Raw genomic sequence first — 6,929 nt, 5'->3', positions numbered from 1 at the left:
GAATGGCTAGTGGATTCATGATGAGTAGATAAATAAAATATGGTATATACATACAAAGGAATATTATTCAACCATAAAAAAGAATGAAGTTCTACTCTACAACATGGATGAGCCTTAAAATATTATGCTAAGTGATAAAAGCCGGACACAAAGGGCAAATACTGTATGATTCTACTTATATGAAATTTATAGACTATGCAAATTCATAGACACAGAAAGTAGCTTAGAGGCTACTAGGGGTTGGGACTGCCTAGTCTATACATTTCATATAAGTGAAATCATACAGTATTTGTCCTTTTGTGAATGGCTTATTTCACTTTGCATAATTTTTTTTTATCGTTTTTTTTTTTTTTTTTTTAGGTGAAGGTTTACAGAACAAATTAGTTTCTTATTCAACAATTTATACACAAGTTGTTTTGTGGCATTGGTTACTTTCCCTGTGGTGGGTCAACATTCTCCCCTTCTGCACCCTGGTTCCCCATTTCCATGCATCTTGTTTTCCTGTCCCTTCCTGTCTTCTCATCTTTACTTTTGGGCAGGTGTTGTCCATTTGGCCTCATATACATGACTGAACTAAGAAGCACTGTCTTCACGTGTGTTATTGTTTGTTTTATATACCTGTCTAATCTTTGGCTGAAGGATGAACTTCAGGAGTATTTCAGTTCTGAGTTAAAAGAGTATCAGAAGGCCATAGTCTTGGGGTCTTCTAGTCTCTGTCAGACCAGTAGGTCTGGTCTTCGTTTTGTGAATTTGAATTTTGTTCTGCATTTTTCTTCTGCTCTGTCAGGGACAGATTATGATTCCTGTCAGAGTAGTCCATGGTGGTAGTTGGGCACCATCTAGTTCTTCAGGGCTCAGGCTGGTGGAGGCTGTGGTACTTGTGCTCCATTAGTCCTTTGGACCAATATTTCCCTTTTGCCTTTGGTTTTCTTCATTCTCCTTTGCTCTGGATGGGATGGAACCAGTAGATGTATCTTAGATGGCCGCTTGCAAGCTTTTAAGACCCCCAGGTGCTACTCACCAAAGTAGGATGTAGAACTTTTGTTTATGAACTATGTTATGCCAATTGACCTAGATGTCCCCTGAGACCATGGTTCCGAGCCCTAGACCCAGTGACTCAGTCCCTCAAGGTGTTTGGTTGTATCTAAAAAGCCTCTATTATTTTGTCTTGGTCAAGTTGTGCTGACAATGCCTATACTGTCTACTGTCTTTCCCTTTACCAAAGCTACCACTTATCAACCTACTATCTAGTTATTGATTTCCCCTCCTTAATCCTCCCCTTCCTCATAACCATCAAAGTTTTTTTGAGTGTTTTGTTAAACAATTTCTCGAGTTTTTATTATAGTGGTCTCATACAATATTTGTTCTTTTGTGATTGACTTATTTCATTTAGCATAATCCCCTCCAGATTCATCCATATTGTGAGATGTTTCCCAGATTCACCATTGTTTTTTATTGTTCTGTAGTATCCCATTGTGTGTATGTACCATAATTTATCCATTTATCTGTTGATGGGCCCTTAGATTGTTTCTATCTTTTGGCTATTGTGAATAATGCTGCAAGGAACATGGGGTGCATATATCTATTTATGTGATGGCTTTTATTTCTCTAGGATATATTCCTAGGGGTGGAATTGCTGGATCATATGGAATTTCTCCTTTTAGTTTTTTAAGAAAGTGCCATATCATTTTCCATAGTGGTTGAACCATTTTGTATTCCCTCCAGTATTGCATAAAATTCCAGTCTCCTTGCAGCCTCTCCAACATTTATTTTCTATTTTTTTTTTAAATTTGTGCCAGTAATGTCAGGGTGAGATGGTATCTCACTGTAGTTTTAATTTGCATTTCTCCAATGGCTACTGATCACCAAAATTTCCTCATGTGTCTGTTTGCCTTCTGAATGTCTTCTTTGGTGAAGTGTCTGTTCATATCCTTTGCCCATTTTTTAATCAGATTATTTGTCTTTTTGTTGTAGAGGTGTTGGGTTTTCCTATAGATCTTAGAGATTAGACCTTTGTCAGAATTGTCATAGCCAAATTTTTTTTCACAGTTTGTAGGTTGTCTTTTTATTCTTTTGGTGAAATCTTTTTTTTTTTTTTTTTTTTATAATAACTTTTATTAAGCTTCAAGTGAACGTTTACAAATCCAATCAGTCTGTCACATATAAGTTTACATACATCTCACTCCCTACTCCCACTTACTCTCCCCGTCTTGAGTCAGCCCTTTCAGTCTCTCCTTTCTTGACAATTTTGCCGGCTTCCCTCTCTCTCTATCCTCCCATCCCCCCTCCAGGCAAGAGTTGCCAACACAATCTCAAGTGTCCACCTGATATAATTAGCTCACTCTTCATCAGCATCTCTCTCCCACCCGCTGACCAGTCCCTTTCATTTCTGAAGAGTTGTCTTCGGGGATGGTTCCTGTCCTGTGTCAGCTGAAGGTCTGGGGAGCATGGCCGCCGGGATTCCTCCAGTCTCAGTCAGACCATTAAGTTTGGTCTTGTTATGAGAATTTGGGGTCTGCATCCCACTGATCTCCTGCTCCCTCAGGGGTCCTCTGCTGAGCTCCCTGTCAGGGCAGTCATCGATTGTGGCCGGGCACCAACTAGTTCTTCTGGTCTCAGGATGATGTAGGTCTCTGGTTCATGTGGCCCTTTCTGTCTCTTGGGCTCTTAGTTGTCATGTGGGCTTGGTGTTCTTCATTTTCCTTTGCTCCAGGTGGGTTGAGACCAATTGCTGCATCTTAGATGGCTGCTTGTTAGCATTTAAGACCCCAGACGCCACATTTCGAAGTGGGATGCAGAATGATTTCATAATAGAATTATTTTGCCAGTTGACTTAGAAGTCCCCGCAAACCATGTTCCCCAGACCCCCGCGCTTGCTCCGCTGACCTTTGAAGCATTCATTTTATCCCGGAAACTTCTTTGCTTTTGGTCCAGTCCAATTGAGCTGGCCTTCCATGTATTGAGTGTTGTCTTTCCCTTCACCTAAAGCAGTTCTTATCTACTGATTAATCAATAAAAAACCCTCTCCCACCCTCCCTCCCTCCCCCCCTCGTAACCACAAAAGTATGTGTTCTTCTCAGGTTTACTATTTCTCAAGATCTTATAATAGTGGTCTTATACAATATTTGTCCTTTTGCCTCTGACTAATTTCGCTCAGCATAATGCCTTCCAGGTTCCTCCATGTTATGAAATGTTTCAGAGATTCGTCACTGTTCTTTATCGATGCGTAGTATTCCATTGTGTGAATATACCACAATTTATTTACCCATTCATCCGTTGATGGACACCTTGGTTGCTTCCAACTTTTTGCTATTGTAAACAGAGCTGCAATAAACATGGGTGTGCATATATCTGTTTGTATGAAGGCTCTTGTATCTCTAGGGTATATTCCTAGGAGTGGGATTTCTGGGTTGTATGGTAGTTCTATTTCTAACTGTTTAAGATAACGCCAGATAGATTTCCAAAGTGGTTGTACCATTTTACATTCCCACCAGCAGTGTATGAGAGTTCCAATCTCTCCGCAGCCTCTCCAACATTTATTATTTTGTGTTTTTTGGATTAATGCCAGCCTTGCTGGTGTGAGATGGAATCTCATCGTAGTTTTAATTTGCATTTCTCTAATGGCTAATGATCGAGAGCATTTTCTCATGTATCTGTTGGCTGCCTGAATATCTTCTTTAGTGAAATGTGTGTTCATATCCTTTGCCCACTTCTTGATTGGGTTGTTTGTCTTTTTGTGGTTGAGTTTTGACAGAATCATGTAGATTTTAGAGATCAGGCACTGGTCGGAGATGTCATAGCTGAAAATTCTTTCCCAATCTGTAGGTGGTCTTTTTACTCTTTTGGTGAAGTCTTTAGATGAGCATAGGTGTTTGATTTTTAGGAGCTCCCAGTTATCGGGTTTCTCTTCATCATTTTTGGTAATGTTTTGTATTCTGTTTATACCTTGTATTAGGGCTCCTAGGGTTGTCCCAATTTTTTCTTCCATGATCTTTATCGTTTTAGTCTTTATGTTTAGGTCTTTGATCCACTTGGAGTTAGTTTTTGTGCATGGTGTGAGGTATGGGTCCTGTTTCATTTTTTTGCAAATGGATATCCAGTTATGCCAGCACCATTTGTTAAAAAGGCTATCTTTTCCCCAGTTAATTGACACTGGTCCTTTGTCAAATATCAGCTGCTCATACGTGGATGGATCTATGTCTGGGTTCTCAATTCTGTTCCATTGGTCTATGTGTCTGTTGTTGTACCAATACCAGGCTGTTTTGACTACTGTGGCTGTATAATAGTTTCTGAAGTCAGGTAAGGTGAGGCCTCCCACTTTCTTCTTCTTTTTCAGTAGTGCTTTGCTTATCCGGGGCTTCTTTCCCTTCCATATGAAATTGGTGATTTGTTTCTCTATCCCCTTAAAATATGACATTGGAATTTGGATCGGAAGTGCGTTAAATGTATAGATGGCTTTTGGTAGAATAGACATTTTTACTATGTTAAGTCTTCCTATCCATGAGCAAGGTATGTTTTTCCACTTAAGTATGTCCTTTTGAATTTCTTGTAGTAGAGCTTTGTAGTTTTCTTTGTATAGGTCTTTTACATCCTTGGTAAGATTTATTCCTAAGTATCTTATCTTCTTGGGGGCTATTGTGAATGGTATTGATTTGGTTATTTCCTCTTCGGTGTTCTTTTTGTTGATGTAGAGGAATCCAAGTGATTTTTGTATGTTTATTTTATAACCTGAGACTCTGCCAAACTCTTCTATTAGTTTCAGTAGTTTTCTGGAGGATTCCTTAGGGTTTTCTGTGTATATAATCATGTCATCTGCAAATAGTGATAACTTTACTTCTTCCTTGCCAATCCGGATACCTTTTATTTCTTTGTCTAGCCTGATTGCCCTGGCTAAGACTTCCAACACGATGTTGAATAAGAGCGGTGATAAAGGGCATCCTTGTCTGGTTCCCGTTCTCAAGGGAAATGCTTTCAGGTTCTCTCCATTTAGAGTGACATTGGCTGTTGGCTTTGCATAGATGCCCTTTATTATGTTGAGGAATTTTCCTTCAATTCCTATTTTGGTAAGAGTTTTTATCATGAATGGGTGTTGGACTTTGTCAAATGCCTTTTCTGCATCAATTGATAAGATCATGTGGTTTTTGTCTTTTGTTTTATTTATGTGATGGATTACATTAATGGTTTTTCTGATATTAAACCAGCCTTGCATACCTGGTATAAATCCCACTTGATCAGGGTGAATTATTTTTTTGATGTGTTGTTGGATTCTATTGGCTAGAATTTTGTTGAGGATTTTTGCATCAATGTTCATGAGGGATATAGGTCTATAATTTTCTTTTTTTGTAATGTCTTTACCTGGTTTTGGTATCAGGGAGATGGTGGCTTCATAGAATGAGTTGGGTAGTATTCCGTCATTTTCTATGCTTTGGAATACCTTTAGTAGTAGTGGTGTTAACTCTTCTCTGAAAATTTGGTAGAACTCTGCAGTGAAGCCGTCCGGGCCGGGACTTTTTTTTGTTGGGAGTTTTTTGATTACCGTTTCAATCTCTTTTTTTGTTATGGGTCTATTTAGTTGTTCTACTTCTGAATGTGTTAGTTTAGGTAGGTAGTGTTTTTCCAGGAATTCATCCATTTCTTCTAGGTTTTCAAATTTGTTAGAGTACAATTTTTCATAATAATCTGAAATGATTCTTTTAATTTCATTTGGTTCTGTTGTGATGTGGTCCTTCTCATTTCTTATTCGGGTTATTTGTTTCCTTTCCTGTATTTCTTTAGTCAGTCTAGCCAATGGTTTATCAATTTTGTTAATTTTTTCAAAGAACCAGCTTTTGGCTTTGTTAATTCTTTCAATTGTTTTTCTGTTCTCTAATTCATTTAGTTCAGCTCTAATTTTTATTATTTGTTTTCTTCTGGTGCCTGATGGATTCTTTTGTTGCTCACTTTCTATTTGTTCAAGTTGTAGGGACAGTTCTCTGATTTTGGCTCTTTCTTCTTTTTGTATGTGTGCATTTATTGATATAAATTGGCCTCTGAGCACTGCTTTTGCTGTGTCCCAGAGGTTTTGATAGGAAGTATTTTCATTCTCGTTGCTTTCTATGAATTTCCTTATTCCCTCCTTGATGTCTTCTATAACCCAGTCTTTTTTCAGGAGGGTATTGTTCATTTTCCAAGTATTTGATTTCTTTTCCCTCGTTTTTCTGTTATTGATCTCTAGTTTTATTGCCTTGTGATCTGAGAAGATGCTTTGTAATATTTCGATGTTTTGGACTCTGCAAAGGTTTGTTTTATGTCCTAATATGTGGTCTATTCTAGAGAATGTTCCATGTGCGCTGGAAAAAAAAGTATATTTTGCAGCAGTTGGGTGGAGAGTTCTGTATAAGTCAATGAGGTCAAGTTGGTTGATTGTTGTAATTAGATCTTCCGTGTCTCTGTTGAGCTTCTTGCTGGATGTCCTGTCCTTCTCCGAAAGTGGTGTGTTGAAGTCTCCTACTATAATTGTGGAGGTATCTATCTCGCTTTTCAGTTCTGTTAAAATTTGATTTATGTATCTTGCAGCCCTGTCATTGGGTGCGTAAATATTTAATATGGTTATGTCTTCCTGATCAATTGTCCCTTTTATCATTATATAGTGTCCTTCTTTATCCTTTGTGGTGGATTTAAGTCTAAAGTCTATTTTGTCAGAAATTAATATTGCTACTCCTCTTCTTTTTTGCTTATTGTTTGCTTGATATACTTTTTTCCATCCTTTGAGTTTTAGTTTATTTGAGTCTCTAAGTCTAAGGTGTGTCTCTTGTAGGCAGCATATAGATGGATCGTGTTTCTTTATCCAGTCTGTGACTCTCTGTCTCTTTATTGGTGCATTTAGTCCATTTACATTCAGGGTAATTATAGATAAGTAAGTTTTTAGTGCTGTCATTTTGATGCCTTTT

The sequence above is a fragment of the Elephas maximus genome, chromosome 17, assembly GCF_024166365.1.
Source record: "Elephas maximus indicus isolate mEleMax1 chromosome 17, mEleMax1 primary haplotype, whole genome shotgun sequence".
In the NCBI taxonomy this organism is placed as follows: Eukaryota; Metazoa; Chordata; class Mammalia; order Proboscidea; family Elephantidae; genus Elephas; species Elephas maximus.
Note: the sequence above shows the minus strand (reverse complement) of the source record.